Source organism: Phaethon aethereus, assembly GCF_964289735.1.
Source record: "Phaethon aethereus genome assembly, chromosome: 3".
Taxonomy (NCBI): Eukaryota; Metazoa; Chordata; class Aves; order Phaethontiformes; family Phaethontidae; genus Phaethon; species Phaethon aethereus.
Window position 1 is genome coordinate 90815447 of NC_138576.1, and position 15352 is coordinate 90830798.

At 43.4% G+C, this 15352-nt stretch overlaps 1 pseudogene across 1 annotated transcript in view; it reads left to right on the forward strand.

Moving 5' to 3' along the window:
• Positions 1–423: 423 nt before the first annotated feature.
• Positions 424–15352, forward strand: part of LOC309404197 (protein ELYS-like) — an 88824-nt pseudogene continuing 73895 nt past the window's right edge. Inside the window, exons 1-2 of the transcript in view lie at positions 424–544; positions 1772–2025. The product of the transcript in view is annotated as a protein ELYS-like (transcript). The remainder of the gene's footprint in view (positions 545–1771; positions 2026–15352) is intronic.

Below are 15352 nucleotides of genomic sequence, written 5' to 3' on the forward strand. Positions count from 1 at the left end.
ATCTACTAGAAGACAACTGACAATAAATGATATGGTATAAAACCAAGGGAAAGGACAAATGGAAACTTATACCTGTTACTGAAAAGCTTTTTAAGATACCATTTTTCTCAGTCCCCGTCTTACTAGCCTATGTGAGTAGACTTGAACTCGGTGTACTGTGTTATTTCCTGTTACTTACCTTGTCAGTACCTCTGTGACGCCTTTTGCTGGTGGTCTCACAGGCATCGGGAAAGCAACGGGTTCTCCTTTTGCTCTGCTGTGGGATCAAAAGCTGTCCTGAGTGCCATTTTTTTAAGGAAAAGAGCTACAGGCGATGTGGAGGAGATTTTTCAGAGCATACTGATGAAACTTCTGTCAATCTCGGAAATATTTATGGCTGACATGAGTCTGGTTTTGCATCTCTGCCTTTATTTCCAGTGAAGAATGGGAGACCTAACGGCTCAGGTAACGAGCAGTCTGCTGCAGTTTCCCGAGGTGACTATCCAGGCCCTTGCGGAAGATGGAATAACCCCAGGTTCTGTGCTGTGCGGGAAGTTTTCTGGAGGTGAGCATTTTCCTTTAGCTTTATACCTAAAAGTTGTCACTGCCTGGAGGTTACCTGACGCGTAGGGTCACGGTATCAGCTGTGTCAGGTTGGTGCTGTTAAGACACATCAGGTTTTGAGAGAACAAAAAGGATGTTTTAAAGATTAAAAATGCTAATAGTAAAACACTAGCATTAAGGGTTCAATTAAGAAAAGCAAATAGTTAAACTTTGACATTAAAACAGCTTGCACCGGTCTTGTGCCATTAAAATAATTCACTTAGTTACTATGCTCAGTCACTGGGCCCTCCTCCATTTTTCATTAAAGAAAAGGCAGTTTTCAAAAAAGTAATAGTGTTGCTTTGGGCCGTATTTATTTGTACCAGCTCAAGCTCTAGGACCATCCTAACGTCACATGCAGAAATAGTTCTTCTGCAGTGTTGCAGAGGCAACCCCCCCCATTTTTCTTTTCTAGTCTGAATGAAAACAGAAGGAAGAGGATAACCCTGTTCAGCGCCGCAGCCCCATATCTCCCAAGTACTTAATGGCGTGCAGATGAGGAGCCAGTGAGAGCTGCTGGAAGTGGCTGAGCAGATTAGGTAGTTGAGTTTCTGGGTGATCTGAAACTGGATAGAGCTGGGTGCCCATCTGGATGTCTAGGCTTCTGTTAAGCCCAGGTACAGTCTATCTACCAGACTGTAAATGCAGTAATTGACTTAAGACTTCCTTGGAGCTTGAAGTAGCTCAGTGAAACAAAGTGTGCTACATTCTTTCTGTGATCAGCACGTGTAAAAGCCTAAGTTTGCTCAAACAGTGCCCAACCCCTGCCCAAAGTAGGCATGTGTCAAGTAAAACTCAGAAACTAGAAATGGATTGGTTTAGATTTGTTGCGTCAGAAGTATGCTCTAAGAGTTGTATTCCCGTATGTATTCAGGTGATTTCTAGCAAAACCAAGCCAAACATGGTATAAAGACTGTAGATCAATATATTGTAATCTTTATCGCAAATGATCAGAATTCTTCAGTGCAGGAATGGCAAGTACAAATGCAAAATAAGAAGGTTGTTAATTCTAAGATGCGTTGCCTGAGGATTTCAGTAGGCGACTTTAAATAATTGACCCGAATGAGGTAAGTCAGTCTTCCTCTGTTAGGTACTTTTCTTGAAGGAAAGGGGCAGTGACTGTGATTTTTCAGTTGTTTTCAACCTTCTCTTGGAGATGGGCCATAGTCAGCTTGCTTTTCTCTTACAGGGAGAAAGCACCTAGCATGGCTGGCGTGTGGTCCTCAACTTGAGGTCGTGAACTCTGTGACAGGAGAGCGGCTCTCGGCACATCGTTTTGGCGGCGTGAATGAACAGCCTCCCATTGTTCGTGCGGTAAAGGAGTTTTCCTGGCAGAAGAGAACTGGACTACTGGTTGGGTTGGAAGAAGCCGAGGGAAGCGTTCTCTGCCTGTACGACCTTGGAATATCAAAAGTGGTTAAAGCAGTTGCTCTTCCAGGAAGGGTGCGTACTTTTTAGTCGGAGAAACGAAGCTTTTAGGTGGTTAGGTGCTGCATAGTCCTGTTGCAGGGAAAGCTGTGGAGCGTCTCTTTGTAGGAGGAATTTTTTCTATATTGCCTTAAGACGCTGTCACTTCCGAGTACCCCGTCAAGACAGCCTTGATGTAAAATCCTGGACTTAACGGTACCATTATCATTTGAGTTTACTGATAGTGAAGCAAGTTTTCTGGTTTTATTGTAGAGCACATAGTTACCTAACTCTCCACTTGCACAAAAAGGCATTGAAAAATACCTTTTTTTGGCCAGAGAGAAGAACAAAAAACCCCACCCCACTCTTCAAACTGTCTGTAACATATGTTTCCTACATGCTTGATTTCTGTCAGAAACACTGCCTTTAAAATATGTCCAAGTTCCACAGTTGTGCAGTAGATGGCTTGGGCACATTGCTGCAAATCTCAGACTAGCAAGCAGGTGGCTTCAGAGCACAGCAGGTTTTTATGTTGACCTGGGATAGGCAAAAAGAGCCTTTAGTGAGTCACCTGACAGATTGGAAACCTGCAACAAATTAAAGGTGCCTGAACTACTAATAGGTACTGCTAAGATTAGAATTCTTGTGACCAAGATGAAAGGTAAATTCTGTAGCAGATTACCAGGCCATGTAGTCATAGTAAGTGCTTGATATGGGAGAGGAGAAAGCTTTGGGGCTTAGGGCTTTGGATATTTTTCCCCACCTCTGGGGGTAAAAAGAAAGATATAAAAACATGGCCTAGCTTGTGATGCTCACTTCTTTGTGTTCTTTTCATGTGAAACTTTGTTGTTGACGTAAAGCTTTTTCCGTTGTGTTGCATCTTGTAAGAAGGCTAAACGCTAGTTCTTTTGTTGTATAGCTGTAGTGCGGGTGCCCGCTGCCTCGTCTGACTGACAGCCATGGCTTATCCTAATGCCTGTTTGGCAAAGGTGACACCGGCTGTATGGCAGTGCTGATGGGCTGTGGGCAGTGGGAGAACTAGATTTAGTTTTGTCTTTCTTACTTAAGTCCCTTAAATATGATAAAGTTTCTTGCATAGAACTGATTTTCTGTCCTTTCTTAATTATTTCTACGGAGGAGATGGAAATTGGTAAGCTGTAGGAATAGAATTCCCAACTTTAAGGTGAAGTTAATTCAGTTAGGTAACTGTAGGAACTCTAGTAAGTGGAAGGCAGGAACAGGTTTTTGTAGAGGGCCTTCTGTTCCCCCTTCCCACCTTGATGTAATTGGAAACAAGGCTTTGCTTCCGAGTCCTACGATCCTGTATTTATTGTCTTGTTTCTGATGTGCTAATTCTGGCTTCACTTCTGAATGATTTCTCTTCAGCTTGTCAAACAGCTTGAATAGCAACTTGTAGTTTTCCTGTAGGTAACTGCTGTAGAACCCATAACTAATGACGGAGGACCCAGCGTGAGCACTGGGCACCTACATCGGAGTCTGCGATGGCTCTTTGGAGTGGCAGCAGTGGCTACAGATGCTGGTCATCTACTTCTGGTTGACCTTTGCTTGGATGTTTTGTCTTGCCGTCAGAATGAAGCAGAAGCATTGGGTAAGCTTGCAGGTTTTAAACTTGAATTTGAAAGGAAGGAAAGGTGTGTCTTTTAAATAAACAATACGCGTCCCACTTTGAAGATACTAGTATGCAGACATTTACGACTGCTGATTGCAGATGGTGGTTTGACACCGTATAGTCCTCAACTGATTAAGAACGGGAGTGGCTTAATATTCCTCCCAGTGCTCTAAATGCCTCCCTCCCACCCCGACCCCTATGTCGCTATGATTCTTGCCAGTGAGGTGTAGGAATTGTAGCATCTGAGTCGGTGCAGCTGCCTGATAGGGAGTTGTGTCAGAGGTGCCCTATTTCTCCGGAATGTTCTTGTGCTTCTGCAAATTGACTTGGGGCAAAATTTGGGCTCGTTTTTTAAAATACATCTGACGTATGAAAAATCACGCACTTGGATGAATGAAATCTCTGATTGTGTACTCAGATTGCATAAGCTGCTTCGGCTACTACAGCAGCGGCTTCAGGAGTAGATGTCACTTCAGATAGATAGCTTCATCATGAGGCCCAGACTCCTCTGATTTACAGAGCGCAAGAAGAATTTGTCTATGAAGGTTACACTTTTACCAGGTTTTGAAATACGAGTGAGAATACCCATCGTGTCAGAGAGTTCTTAATGCTCTTTGAACACATCCAGCATGGAAATAGCAAGAGAAGTGTTGCATAAACGGGTGTTTTGCCTGGCACGGTAGAAGTAGATTATACCTGTTGTCACGTCAGTGTTTAAAATGGCATACCGCATTCATTTATTGTGTGGTTTTGTGTGTGTAGATCTAGAAGTCGTCACTAGAATCCCTGCTGGAGTTCCACAAAGAAGAGAAACTGTGACCAGAGAAGGAAGGCATCTCTGTTTCCAATTACTAAATCCTTCAGGAGCAGCAATATCAACCCTGTGCTACATAAGCAGAAGCAATCAGCTCGTTGTGGGTTTTTCAGATGGCTACCTGTCACTATGGAGTATGAAAACGTTGCAGCGGGAGTAAGTAGGCCTGTACCCTTGGCCATGCCAGGATGGGGAGGGGTCTCCATTTTCTTGCTGAAGGAAGTATGTTAATTGAGGAGAGAGACCTTTTTCAGGGACTGGAATTTTGATTATAACCTTGGAATGTTTGGAAATCCTCTTCTGAGACAACTGCTAAGTCCTACATGGATTAAGTGGACCGCCTTCTCCCCCATGGACTAGCATTGTTTTCCTTCTTGTGCCTGTGGATTGAGGAATCGTGGAAAGCATGCTCCTTTGGGGTGACGTCAAGCTGTTAGGGTGCGATAGAGCTGAGTTCTGTAAGACAGTGTGTCCTCTCGGTAGGATTCAGTGAAACCAGGAAACGTGTGTATTTCGATGAAAGAGATTTTAGAAATTATGTTGCAGCACCAGTTGCTGCCATTGGGGCATACATGGAAAGGCTTAAGTATGTTAAGAATGCGCTTTTGGTGATAGTATTCTCTAAAGTGTCCAGGGTGAAACTAGTGAGACATGAAAAACCAGTAGCTGATCTGTGCCAGAAGGCAGATTCTTTCCTGCATTTCAGCCTTGACCGACGTAGGGGATTGACCCCTTCCAAGGCAACGATGCATGTGAAGGAAAGTTTACTTGGAAGACTTGCAGATGAGGATAAGGGACCCATAAATCTATAAGCAATAGAAAAATGAAGAGAAGATTTTAACTCTGCCACAGAGCAATCGCACTTGAAATACTTGACCAAATTCAGATAGGGATTCCCTTAAGCACATCTGCAGTGACTGACCAGGAACTATTGGATGCGTAAAAAGACAGTGGAGGAATAGTTAGGGGGCAAGAATGGATTGTGAAGGTGCAGATACGGTTCAGAAGCCTGGAAGAAAAAATGGTTTACGTCGTCCAAGTGAAGAAATGAGGAACTACATCTGTTTGGTGCCATTTTAGATTTGTTCAGGAGCTATGCTGCTTTTTAAGTTCAATATTGAAGTAGGCTACAAGAGCAGGACCAATCTTCTGCGTGGCAGCTGAAGTAGTCATTTGTGTTCCTTGTCCTCAGGCAGAGGAGGACGTTAGCCCAGGTTATTGCATTTGATGGACAGTAGTTTCCTCACCTCCTGACTGTTGCATAAAACGTAGTGGCTTCCTTGACTCACTTGCCTGAGCCGGAAGTATGACCTTTTGTGCTTTGAGGATAAGCATGTAAGGTGCTCTTTTCTCAGAAGATGCTTCTGCCCTTCTGCAAACAGTTTGTGCCAGCGGGCTGACCTTTCTTCTTTTTTCTTGAACCCTGTAGGCACCACTCTCAGCTTGAAGGAGGAAGGATTCCTGTCTATGCTGTCACTTTTCAAGAGCCTGAGAACGATCCTCGCAAGTGTTGCTACTTGTGGGCTGTTCAGTCTACACAAGAAAGGTGAATTGGAACTTACTGGAAGCCACTGACTTTTTTTTAAAAATATATTTGTTGACATACAGTTGGTACATGTGTATTGCTTTTGTTTATGTAGCTGTGTGGGAGGTTGTCTGAGGTAGGGAAGGTGTTACGCTTACAAGGCAATTTTGACAGGCTTTAACGGACGTGAAGAGGGACCTAGTAGTTCCTACCTCCTGAAAAGAACGCAAAGCAACAGCAGCTGTCTTTTTGTGCTTGCGTTCTTAAATGATTTCCTTTGTTTCTTGGCGACTGCTTCATGGCTTGTTTGATATTCGCACCACGGTATTAAATTAGCATTAAAAGTAGTTGAGGCTGCAGATCTAGCCCAGTAAACGTGCCGATGTAACAGCCTGCTGCCCCTAAAGGAGGGAGGTGACAGTATTGCCGATTCCCTTGCGGCAACTCTAGCAGTCTTTCGAGCCTTCATGAGCCGGTTCGGCTCAGCTGGCAGAGAACGATCACTGGTCAGCAGAAAAGTCACTGGTTGCCTGCTGGGCTAATGAATCAAATCAGTATGTGGAAGGGTGCAGTGTATGCAAGAGAGGGACTGGAACTTTGGTGGGAAGGGACGGGGAGAAAGAGCTCTCTCTTCCAGCACCGGGAAGCTATTTAACCAGCTCAGGTGTTCATGAAGCGGCAGTCTGCTTCAGTTTGGCTTTAAAGCAGTTTTGATCGAGAGCTTTTCACCATGAAGAAGTGAAGAGATATTCTATTTCCACTATTTCCACACGATTTCCAACATTATTTAGTCCATACAACATGCTAAAGCTTCCAAATCGTATAGTTAGCATTTGCCCCTCAAGGTGTGCTAGTGTCAAAATGTTCTCCTTTATGTTTTAGCAGCTAAATGTGACCAATCGTGATGTTTTGGGAAGTGGTGTTTTTCTTTTCAGCAAGAGCACACTCTTAAGAATACTTCAGTCTAGATCTAATAAAATGATAATGAGGACTACAAAGCAGCTTTGTCATCAAATTTCCTCATTTTTACCTTTTTCAGTGAAGGTGATGTTGTGAGTTTACATCTGTTGCAGTTAGAATTTGGTGACCGTTTTCTGTCACCAAATCAGGACAAGTCATGTATGAGGTAAGACATGCATGTATGTGAGAGGAAGAAAACAGTCATTTTCTCTAAATGCGTATCAGTTAAGTTGTCAGGGCTAATAGTTACCATCACAATTCCGAGACCTCTAAAAAAAGAAATGGTTTGCTGAGCTTCTCGGGCATGGCCTATGGCCATACTTTTTGAAAACAAGCCATACAATTGTATACTGCAGTGTCATGTGTTCCAGCTAGATTCGTCTGCAAAGGGCCCGTATAAATTCAATTCCTGAAGAAGCAGCAGCTTTTACCCGTAAAATTATTCTTGACTGAAACACCAAATTAATGGCACGTAGGAAGAGAAGACAGGACTTTGAGTAGCTTTGCTTAACCAAACCGCAGGCTTGAATAAGCTTCTGTCTCCCTTTCCAAAACCTTTTTGAGGGGAAAGCAATCTCACTTCAGAGCAAGTCTTTCCTCCTATTTTGATACTTTCTCGTGCATGTCCTCAATAGGTGCGGAACGAAATAGGGGTGGTTCTTGCATCGTGGTACTCGTTTCTAAACACTCGCGTGGTACATGTTCTTATCGGGACTCTGCGTTTTGATTTTCTGCATGAGTTTACATTTGGATCTTTTTGGTTTTCCTTCTATAGCGGAAAGGTGCTTCCTCACTTGTAAGCGTTGCTTTTGACTAGATAAAGGTTGGGTGCTTGGAAAAGGTGGCGTTTCTTTAAGATGCATTCTCTCTCATGGTGACAAAGTAGAAATATCTTCAAGTGATTCAGCATGATCTAGATATGGATGTCATCCCTTTGTCTTTGTTTATGCGCAGTGTTTCTTTTATATGACATAACTATACCGTGCTCTAGAGGAGGAGAGCACCCTGATTGGGTTTTTTTAATTGTACGTGGGCTTTCTCTGTGGTTCTCTGCTGCATCTCTTGTAGTGCTCTAAGCACTTTGGCAGGTTGATAGGAGAAGGTTTCTTTGATCTTTCTGCAGTTTCACTTTTGAACTCCGCCTTGTTTTATCCTCTTTTAAAAGTTATTTTTGGCTACAATCTTAGCAGCGGCCCAGACAAATCCTGGTACTGTGTGCTTCTTTGGGAAAAAAAGGAGATGTCTATATCCGTTTCTCTCGTGGCTACTTTGCTCTGTCTCAACACTTCAATCTTAAAATGTTTGACCTTCAACTCTTTGGCTGTTCTTTGTCTTGGCTGTCTTATTTTCCCAAACAAAAGGTGTGACGCGTGTCAGTCTTTACCTCAGAGGGTTGAAACGTTTCATCAGCCTTTAAAAATGCATCTAGTAGAAACTCCAGTTGACACTGTTGAAAAAAAGCACGCAAAGGGATTAAATAGGGTTACTGTGTTTGTGGCCTGAGAAAGCTGTGGTGTACTTAATGTCAGACTTTTAAGCCAGTGCAGACCATGCAGCCAGCCACACGTTCACTGGCTTGTGAGTGGTGTCAGGCACCAGTCTCTGGGTTTGAGGCAGTTTACTACCCTGCTGTTTCCGCTTCCCTGTGATGAGTGTCATGGAAGACTGAAATGGGAACCAGTCGTACAAGGTAAGTGGAAGAGAGAACGAAACAGCTGGACCCTCTGGGGAGAAGAGACAGGTTCTTCAGCTAGCTTCCAGATGAGCCACTTACACATACCAAGATGGGACAACACCTACAGCCAAAAAAAGCACCAAAGCCCAGCAAAACCAACTCCCAACCCGCCAAAACCTCCCGAAGACGCACTAGGGCAGAATCTGTGCTCTACAGCGGGCACTTTTAGTCTCAGAATACTTCCTTGTAGTCACAGAGTGGTCAGTACTACATGACTGTCTGCCTACATGGCTGGCCGAGTCAAGTTTCTTGTCCGACCTCAGTGGCAGCAAAGGTAAGAGTTGTTCCCACTTGCCAGGCCAAGTTTGAGTGCATCTCATCTGAAAAGTGTCTTCATATTTTACTGGTCGATAAAGACAGTGCTTAATATCTTCCATACAATGGAGTTCCTTCCCTTAGATTTGCTTGCCCCAGGGTGGAGAATGTAAAATACGCTGCTGTGCTTCAGAATTATTTTTCTTCTCAGTAATGAAAGAATTAATTTTGGTTTTTAAATTATTTTTGGTTTAGACTGCTTTGATACTGATTTCCTGGAACTATGAAGAGAAAGCTTGCCTTTTCTCAGATTAGGCGAATTAGATGTAGCGCATGAGATCATCTGGGAATGTGTTGTTTCATGCCAGTTCATTTGAGAGCTCTGAAAGCTTAGGGAACTTGGGTAGAATGTGGTCTGATCAGTTTGGGGGTTGTTTTATGTTCGGTGGTGCGTGGGATTTTTGGGGGTTTTTTTTTGTTTGGTGTTTTGCTGTTGTGGTTTGTTTTGGGTGTTTTTTTAGTTGTAGAGCTGCCATTTGTCCACAATACACACATTCATGTGTTGTGCCGTAGACCGGTTGAACAAATGCTGCATTTGCAAAGAGAGCATTTCAGTTAGTGCTTACTTGGGAGATGGTGGTAGCAGAGTTTCAACACAATCCTGCCGGGGTCTCTGTGTATCTCAAAGTAGTTTGCTTACTCTGCACCCCATGTCCTCTCTGTTTTCCCCTTTTGCTGTTGGCTGTGCTTGGTGCAGGAACTGAGGGATATTTCACCCGTTAGTCTCTGACAAGCTTCGAGGAGGAGCTGGTAAGAGCTGACGTGGTTTGAAAGAAGATTGTGAACCAGTAAGAAGGCCTCATAGTTGCGACAGAGGGGTGCATGTTCACTCCAGTGCTGTGCCTATAGAGAAGAGCTCTCAACAGAGCTTTAGCTGCTGTAGTGCCACGACTTTTCTAACTCCATCGGTTCTGTAATCAAGACATGGAGCAAAGAGCTTTGCGTGCATATCTGTTATATTATTTCAGGTATCGCTTTGTAAATATACGTTTAGGTTTGTAAAGAAGCCTTGATGCCGCACAGAATTCTGCAAAACATCTTTCGATCTGAATAACGTCAGGGAAATGCTACATTTTGGAGCTGTGCAAAGCCTTCAGAGCCAAACTTACCCATTACAATTTGACATTTAATTCTCTTGCATGTCAGTTGTACCTCCTATTTACCGTAATAAAGAACTCAAGGGAAATACACAGTATAATATGCATATTATGTCAGAGAGAGACATTCGCTCATATTTAGGTATACTGTATGTTTTAATCTCAAAATGACCTTTTTCCTCCTCTTTTATTCTTTCCCCAGGGTTTGGAATTCTGTGATGAAAGGTACAGCTTAGATCTCATGGGTGGAGTCTTTCCCTCGAGAGGGCAAACGAGCAATATTAAATTACTCAGCTGCCAGACTGTAGAAAAATTTCACAAATGCGTTGACAGCGAGGATAGCGTTAATGAAGGTTTGTTCTGATGTCCGTGTTTGGTTATTCTACAATAAATGGTTTTGGAATCTAAGCAATGAATGCTGTTCTGTACCCACAGGCTGAAGGTCTTAAATGTCTGCATAGACTAGCTTGTTGGGCTTATTTAAAAAGAAAAACTGTGTGCTTAAGTGATGTGGGACTTCTTTCAGGGGAAAAATAGGTTTTATTTTGTGCTTGCTGAAATGCTATAGTGATATATGGTGGGGTCATGTGTATAATGCTGGTCAGTCCCTTTATTCCTCCAGCTGTCGTCTTTGAACAACAAGATCATTCCCTCCATTGCTTAGGAATGTTACCTGATCTTTTTTATTCTGTTCACACCTGTATCTGCATCTGCATCCAGTTGTCAGCCAGTCACAAATGCTGCTCCCCAGGGCTCGGTTTTGGGGCCCGTCTTGTTTCATATCTTTATTGTTGACCTGGAGAAGGGGATCGAGCACACCCTCAGTAAGTTTGCAGAAGACACCAAGCTGGGCAGGAGTGTTGATCTGCTTGAGGGTAGGAAGGCTGTACAGAGGGATCTGGACAGGCTGGACCAATAGGCCGAGGTCAATTGTTCAACAAGGCCAAGTGCCAGGGCACTTTGGTCACAACACCCCCATGCAACGCTACAGGCTTGGGGAAGAGCGGCTGCAAAGCTGCCTGGTGGAAAAGGACCTGGGGGTGTTGTTCGACAGCCAGCTGAACATGAGCCGGCAGTGTGCCCAGGTGGCCAAGGTGGCCAGCAGCATCCTGGCCCGTCTCAGAAATAGTGTGGCCAGCAGGAGCAGGGAAGAGATCGCTCTCTTGTACTCAGCAGTGATGAGGCTGCACCTCGAATACTGTGTTCAGTTTTCTTTAATTCAATGTATGCTGGAAAGGGGCTATTCTTAAAACTTGCAGTTGACTCAAATCTGGAAATTATGAATGCCAGCTGATTGATACGAGTGTACACGATAAATAGCTGTATGCTTTCTGAAAGTAGCAAAGTACGTGTTCCTAGCATATTTTTTTCCCTAAACTATTTGTCTAGCTAATCGTCTTGATCAACTGTTAATGTCTGGAAAACTTAATTAGCTAATAATTGTGTGTTTGCTTTGGCTTAGAACTGATACCATTTGAACAAGAAAAAGGGGCAGTATGACTGAAACCTGCCACAGAGATGTTTGCTATTCCAGACATTTTTTTGATTATTCTTAGTAAGTGTTGTGTTTCATGAGGGATAGAACAGAATGAAGCCAAAACAGAAAGTGGTGTTTTGAAAATATCAGAGAGATCATCTTTTCTACACATAAGAAACAATGTCTTGTCTTTTACAGTAATATCTCCCGAGACCAGTGTGTCAGTCTTCACTTGGCAAGTGAATACATGTGGCCAGGGAAAACCATCTGCTTATTTGGCTGTATTTGATATTAATCGCTGGTATCATGCTCAAATGCCAGATTCACTAAGGTAGGTTTTTCTTACATTGTTTTCAATACCCCTCCAAAAAATTCATTTGAATGCCGGCCTTTAGCTTATGCACTTGTTTTCTTTAAGGCCAGAAGAATTCCTTCATGACTGCCCCTACTTTGGATTGTGGTCACTGGACACTGTGATAAGCATGACTTCTCCAAACCTCCTTTTGGATATTCTGGTACATGAGCGGAGTCTAAGTCGGGGAGCTCGTCCTTCTTATCCACCACCTGAGCAGTTTTTTCATCCAAGGAACTATAATTTTGGTAGGTATTTCACTGCTTTTGGTTGTGAAATTGGTTCTCCTGTTCATTGTTTGTCAGTCAAAAACCAAACCAAAACAACACAACCTCCCCCAAACCCAACTCTGATTACGTTGTACTAACAAGTTATTTAATATTGTGAAACGTCTCTGACAGTCTGCTGAGTTTTGGGTTTTGGTGCTCTTGTCATGTAGCCTGTGAAGTGGTGGCGGTCATAAAACGAAATGACTTTGAACTGAAGCTCAAAGCACAGCGCCTCAATAGCACTAGAGATAAAATTTCTGCACGCAGTAATTGTTTTTTAAAACAAGTTTGTAAGTGATCTGATGAAGAAAATGGGTCCTCAGTTATGTCTTTCCAGACACTGCTGTTTAAAACTTGTAATCTGGTCATAACCTGGCTGTGAGAGTATGGGAGGTTGTTAAACGTTCATTGTTTTTGCAGATGGTACGTGCTTGCTGACCTGCGGAGTTGTTCATGTGACTTGCACCGGCTTCCAGAAGGAGGTGATCTTTTACTGTGTCTTTACTGAGAATGTCAAGAGACGTACCTTGTCTAAGTTTTCTATTGCGCTGCTTTGAGTGTCAGAGACCATTTTATGCTCGTCCTGCCCACCCACGCGCATAATTGCAGTTCTGTCCTGCCAGTTTTATGCAAAGGGTAACGTTTTAGGTGCACTCTTGGGGCTGTAAAACTACCGTTGTCTCCTGTTGAAGCACGGTCAGGCATTGAATGTCTAGAAAGGAGTAGAACGCTGCTCCAGGAGCAAGAACAAAGATGTTGTGGAAGTCGGGGAAAGCTCTTACTTCTTTACTACCCCTCACTGGAACTGCCTGCATAGTCCTGAGTTAGGATTTTGATCCCTGGTTAACTTGAAAAAGGAGAACAGAATGGAGAAAGTGGAAAATTATTTAACTGTTGGAGAAGAAATGAAATGTTTTTTTCTCCCAAACTAAGCATCGCAAGGGCTGATAGTTTGTCGTACAGGATTTTTTTAAAGAATCTGTAACGGTTTGTCTGCCAGCTTTAAGACTCTACGTAGTACCACTTACTCAGATTGCAAACCTAAAGCATATTACTGATGCAAGCTTTCTGACAGTTTACCTGAACATTTCTATTATTTCTCTTAGTGGTTAACCCAAAACCTCGGTGACTGAATAATAATGCTGTCTTAATCTGTAATGCTCGATTGATGTTTCAGACCTTGAAGTTTTTAAAGATACAGGGTCCTTCAATAAGAGAAGCCATTCATGAGAGCTACAATAGCTTGCTGTCTCCGAGACTAGTTGATGTTGAGCCATCCAGTTTGAGTCAGGTGAGTGCACATCAGGGAATCAAGGGGGAAATACGTCCATCTTGAGTCTGACTGGCAACAGCCCCAGCAGATCTGTCTTTAGAGACCTGTCTATTAATCCTGCGCCACATACAGGCACAAGGAAGTGTGCAGTCCATGCTGGTCATGCGCAGCAGAAAGCGTCTTTCCCTCAGAACGACCTTGATCCCCATCACTTTCTCAAGCGTTAGGTCCAGTGCAGTAGCTGACGAGGGGGGTGTCTCACTCGGATGCGAGCTATTGCAAACATCAGCTTGCTGCACTAAACAGGATCATTTGCTTCCAAGGAAGCTACAGTAGCCCAGTTTTCTCCTCTTAGACGGCCCTCTTGTTGCTGCAACACCTTAATCACCTTTGTCTTATGACACCCACGACCTTCTGTCTGCTTTCTCCCCCCGTAGTGACTTCACCCCCCTCTGTCATAGGCTTCCCATCTGCAGTGCACCTCCCTTTCTCTCTCATCTGAAGAGTTTCATGAGAGATGGAGCCTATGTGGTGCACAGCCCATCTTCCCCCAGGCAGGAACTAAGCTGAAGGATCAGCTAGCTAGTCATTGCCCAGTGGAGCAAGTAGTAGGACAGGGAGAGCAGTCTTCCTGCTGGCCTCATCTTCCTGTCTCCTGGATTCTTCACCAGATTTGTGGAAGCGTGGTAGGGCAGAGAACACTTCTGCACAGGGTGGTAGCTAAAATAAATTTCTTGGCAAGCTGGCCTAGCGTGTAGACTGTTTCCTTTGCAAGCCTGATGTAGACTCTTACATTCAAATGAGATATTCTGATCATGGCTCCAGTTTGGAAATAACTTGGTAAATCAAGAACGTTTTTAATACCCTTTGCTACCTTTCTATTGTTCAGAGACCTGTGATGCATTTGAGCAGGGATTTCTTTTGCACGTTAGTAAGACAAATTTCAGAATTGTGGTCAGGAAGCTTGGTTAGGAGTTTTGTTGGCCACCGTAAGCAGTATTTGGTGTGTTTCCCTTGTCTGAAACCCGTTTTCAGAAAAAGGTGGGAATACCCCATATGTATTCTAATGTGTAGAAATTGCTTTGGGTGTAATGAATATGCCTAGAAGGGAAGGATACTTTTGAATGTGTTTAAAAGCAAGCAAACAAACAAAGAACCTAAAAGAAAAAAGTAAAAATTTATGAAGGATCATTTCACCGGAGAGAAGTATCAGAACGCCAGCTGAATTAAGCTGCTACTTCGTGTAGCGTCTGTGCATTATCCTTGTAAAGGATTACCACTACATGATAATATGGTATTTGAACAGCCTAAAATTTAAACCTATTAGAATTTAAATGCTTCACGTCTTTTCTGTCATTTTAGGAAATTGTAACTTAGCGTTTTGGGTGTCAGAACGGCTTCCTGTCGTCATAGTCCAGAAAGCTGCTTGACCTTAGTTCCGCTGTTTCCCTGCAAACGTCATTGCGTAGTTGTACTTGTTCTGTCCCCTTCGTGCATTCCTGACGGCAAACTCAACTGCACAAAATGCGCAATGGGTATTAGCAGAGGATGTTCCCGAAGCCAGTTAATTGGAAATCAATAAACTGAGTCTGTAATGCAGAGGCATGCAAGCAAAGATTAGAATTAGCCTTCTGTAAGTTGAAATGTCAGAGGAAAAGTGAGAGTGTTCCTCAGACCAACAGGCAGCCCAGCCTGCGGCTCAAATTAAGCAAAGAATGTGGAATTAGTTGCATGTGTCCTAACTGGGTTTGTGGTGTCTGAAAGAGGATACAGTTAGACATGGACGTTTACTGTTGGTGGTTCATATATAGTGAGGGAAAACAAGGGAGAGCCTGCTATTTTGTCAGCCGTTTGAGGATTGCAGGTGACAGCAAGTGTATCAGAACAAGGTTCTGCAGAGTGCCAGAGCTGTTTTA